A 4734-nucleotide genomic window follows, 5' to 3' on the forward strand; every position below is an offset into this window, starting at 1 on the left:
CTCTGTCTTCCCAAGTATAGAGAAAAAGGTTTTTTACTTCAGTTATAATTATGTTTTCTCTTTTCAGACTTTCAGACAGACAACCCTGAAACCCATTGCCTGGGTCCATTAACACTAAGATATCCTGAAATATTGCTCCTTTTCATAGGCTGGATCTGTGTGCATTTGTCTACATGGAGAAGTTACAAAAAATGGGCCTTCACCCATGTTTTCTTGAATGATTTAAGGAGGTAAAATCTGTAAGGAGGAAAGGTTGCAAGCAGAAAGATATGGGGACCTCAGTAATGCATATTGCACATATCTTAAACCTAAACCAGTTCAATGACTTGGAGACTTTTGACATAAAGGACCCATGCTATTAGTCCAAGAAAGCCATTTGAGATGTATAATTCCAAGTCAAGTGCAAGAAGCTTCCTGAAAGGGGAGTGGATCTCCTGGGAGGAGGCACTTCAACACTACAACTAGTGTTCAGCATACAACTAAGACCAGGTGAAAAAAATTATAAAGATCATCACTTGATCACTTGATCACTTGACATCCCGTTACTCATCGATTCACTCGAGCGGGCGCCAGCAGCATCTCCATTCATCCCTGTTGTGTGCTACATGTAGCCCAATGGCAAGGAACACGAAGAGCCTCAAATCGATAGTTCAGGGTCTTGACGAAGAAGTCTGACCATCTCATAGGTGGGTGGCCATGTGATCTTTTGACATCCTGTGGAATCCAGTCGGTAATGGCTCTAGTTCAATGGTCATCTCCAAATCTCATTACGTGTCCAGCCCATCTGAATTTCGACTCCTTGGCAAATGAGACAGCGTCCCTGATTCTTGACCATTGACAAAGGTCGGGACTTCGGATTCTTTCTCTCATTTGAGTGAAGCGTGATACTCCAAGCTTAGCTTTTTCGATTCCTCTTTGGGAGACGCGAATGGTGTTCTCATCAAGTTTGCATAGGGTCCAGGTCTCTGAGGCGTATGTTAATGCAGGAAGAACAGTGGAATTGAAGAGATGTGCCTGAAGCCGAAGGTTCTTTGTCCTCTGAGCTATTTCTTCGACGTTCTTGAAGGTATTCCAAGCTGCTCTCTTTCTCCTGCGCAACTCAGGTGCCAGGTCATTCGTTATGTTGACTTTTCGACTTAGGTACACATAACTGCTGCATTCGGAGATGTTTGTCCCATTGAGAGTGAATGGAACGTCAGGAATGAGACCATTTCTCATAAACATTGTCTTCCTAAGATTCAACTGTAGTCCGACATTTCCACACTCATGGTCGAAGTCAGCCAGCATTTGTGCCTCTTGGCTAATGTTTGGTGTTATAAGAACGATGTCATCAGCGAAGCGGAGGTGGTGGAGTTGCCGATCATCTATCTTCACTCCCATTCCTTCCCATTCAAATTGTCGCATGACGTTCTCGAGGGTTGGCACTGAAGAGTTTCGGTGAAATATTATCACCATGCCGCACCTCTCTCTTGACATCAATGATCACCTCCCTGTAGAATGGTGAGATCCTGGTAGTGAATCCGCAATAGAGCTCACAGAGGATCCTGATGTATTGACTTTGAACGCCCTGTTTGGCTAGGGCCTCAATGACCGCTTCAGTCTCAACAGAATCGAAAGCCTTCTTTAAATCAATGAACGTTAGGTGGAGCGGCAGCTGGAACTCCCGAGAAACCTCAAAGAACTTGGTTATGGTGTGGATATGGTCGATTGTGCTAAATCTTTTTCGGAAACTGGCTTGCTTGCATGTTTGTTTTCATCTAGTGTTCTACTAATCCTATTCAGGATGACTTGAGTGAACAGCTTAATAGATTACAGACAACAGGCAGATTGGGTGGTAGTTGCCAATGTCGTGGATGTCTCCCTTCTTGCACAGTAGTACAGTCCTGCTGGTTTTCCACTGGGATGAAACCTTGCATTCAGACAGGTAGCATGTGAAGAGATAAGCCAGTATATTGATGAGTACTGATGGCAGGTTCTTCAGGTGTTTGGGTCTGACCTTGTCTGGGTGAGGTGCTATTCGATTCTTTACCGACGAAATGGTGTGTCAGATTTCAGAAGGGAGAACTGTGAGAATGACATATCCATCCTGCGGAATTTGGTGTGTGGGCAGGTGGATGTGGCTATCAAAGAGATCCGAATAGAAGTCATGGATAATCTTCTCCATTGCCCTTCTGGAAGATGTGATAGATCCATCAGGATATTGAAGGGCAGTCATCTTGGTCTTGTAGTTGGCAAAGGACAGGCGGGCATAGCAAATGCTTTTTCCAGCTTCTGCTGCATCTGCCAGCACTGCTGCTCTTCTCTCTTTGAGGTATTCCTTTATTGCATCTCTGCACTGCCTTGCAAGCTCAGACGTTCGCTTGCAGTTGCCTGAGACTTGCGCCAAGCCACGTTGGTGAATGAGCTCAAGAGTTTTCAAAGACAGTCGGCTTTTTGTGGCTATCTCTCTCTTGGCCTTCCTCGCACAATCATGGAGGTGCTGAACCAGTCGATCGTATTCCTCATCAATGTTGTCAACAACGGTATCTTTCCATGTTTCTGCAATAGTGCCAAAGAGCTCCCTGTTGGTGGTCGTTCTGGGAGTTCTCTTCTTAAACTTTACAGCTCTTTCTCCCCGCTCTGTGAAGTAGAATTTTGCATGAAGGAGACGGTGGTCTGATCCCGTTTGGAATTTTGGGACAACACCGACATCGGTCAAGCAAAACCATCGATTTAATATGATGTGGTCAATTTCATTGTGGAATCATCCACCAGGAGACTCCCATGTCCAACGTTTAGATTCGGCCCTCTGGAATTGTGAGTTACCATGCATGGTCTTGGTCGACATGATGAACTCTGACAGTCTCTCATCCTGTTTATTCCATTCTAGGCCATGGGTCCAGATGTGGAGTTCTTCAGCTGATCTTCTCAGTCCTATCTTGGCATTAAAATCACCGACAATTATCTTGTAGAAGGTGTGGTCTTCTTCATAGAACTTCTCCAACTCCCTGTAGAACTTCTCAATTTCTTCTTCATCATAATTGAATGTTGGTGCATAGACAACAAAGATAGAAACTACCGGCAGTGATCCACATCTATTCAAGTGAAATCATCTGATTCGGGCTGTTAGGCATTTGAATGAATCAATGTTTATGGCCAAGTTCGTGTTGACAAGGACACCGATACCACCGACATCTCTTTTGTCGCATGTTCCAAGAAACAGTTCTTCCCCAGTGTCAAAAACGGTATGATGTGATTGACGCCTTCTCGTCTCAGTCAGACCAATGATATAATACTTGATCTTTCGCGCTTGCACCATCAAGTCCTCAATGGATTAATCCGATGCCAGTGTACGTGCATTAAAGTACAGACAGTCATTTTTGTCCTTTGTTTTTGCAGCCTAGGTCGGCCCTGAGATTTTATGAGCCTCTCCTTCCTCATCTTTCTTTACACTGCCATATTGGTGGCTCTTTCACGGTCAGGAGAATGGGACCCATTGTAAAGATCATCATATTTTAAAAAGAGTCCCAAGCTCTTTGGAGCTCCAAGCTCCCCCTTGATAACCATCCTAGCAATGGAGTTGGAGGGAGAAATTTGGGAAAGTACATACAAACTAGACTTGAACATGCTTGTGTTGGTGCCAGGTGGAAATGAGATCCAAAATAAGAAAACTACAAACAAAAATCACATTAATAAAAAAAAATCGGTAAATGAAACAAAAAACTCAAATGGATGCCCTCAACAGCAGAGTAAGAACAGTTAAAGATAAAATCATTGAACTTGAAACCTCAGGAAACAGCAAAATATGGAAAAACGAACTCAAAATATTACAAACTCAGACAAGAGAACCATAGTGTGAATTCAAGGAGAACAACATAAGTTTCATCAGAGGTCCAGAGGTACAGGGAGATAACCTCAATGAGATAGTAACAATCAAAACTTCCTGACGCTGGTGCAGGCCTCCAGTGTGCTTGGGTTTGGAGTGACCCTTTGCATTTCTACAGTGCTTGCAAGAATAAGATGAAATGGTTTGAGGCTTTGCCCTGTTCTATCCAGAGCAAGGTTATAGAAATTACACAGAACTGCAAAAAAGTAATAATAAAACAAAATAAAAAATACAAACAAAAGAAAAAGGTTCCAGAAGCTGGATAACACAGACATCCAGGTTCAAAGATCTGGTTACTCCAAGGTAACCAGCTAAAATAAATCTTTCAGAAATTCCCTGGTAGCTGTACTAGTATCCAACGACAGATTTCAGACTGAAAAACATTAATATAAGAGACAGTGTAAGGTTATTTCTTTTTTCATTATATTTTTTATTGAATCACCATGAGATACACAATAACGATGTTGCTCATGATTGAGTTTAAGTCATACAATGTCCCATCACCCATCCCTTCACCAGTGTACATCTCCCATCACCATCAATGTTCCCAGTTTCATACACGCTCCCTTCCCTGCAGCCTACATCTGTGGCAGGCACTTCTATTTTCTCTCTCTTTCTCTTTCTATTGGTGTGTGTGTGTGTGTGTCTTTCTTTACTTTTGGGCATAATGGTTTGCAGCACATATACTGAAAGCTTATCATGTTTGTCAATTTACCTACTCTCAACACTCAGTTCTTGTACAGAGTGATCATTTCCAGCTATCTTTTGGCATAGTGGTCTCTTTTCTATCCTAGGTGCCCTGCCCCAGACATAACATGTGTTCACCACTTGTTACCAGAAGAATACTTAAAACTACTGCTAATAGACTT

General features: G+C 42.8%; 1 non-coding gene across 1 annotated transcript; it reads left to right on the forward strand.

The window, feature by feature from the left end:
- The first annotated feature begins 3931 nt into the window (after positions 1 to 3931).
- Positions 3932 to 4063, forward strand: LOC130032706 (small nucleolar RNA SNORA9). Its single transcript, XR_008793878.1, has one exon. It is a non-coding gene; the product is annotated as a small nucleolar RNA SNORA9 (small nucleolar RNA).
- The last annotated feature ends 671 nt before the right edge of the window (positions 4064 to 4734 follow it).

This window comes from Sorex fumeus, unplaced genomic scaffold, assembly GCF_029834395.1.
Source record: "Sorex fumeus unplaced genomic scaffold, SorFum_2.1 ptg000050l, whole genome shotgun sequence".
In the NCBI taxonomy this organism is placed as follows: domain Eukaryota; kingdom Metazoa; phylum Chordata; class Mammalia; order Eulipotyphla; family Soricidae; genus Sorex; species Sorex fumeus.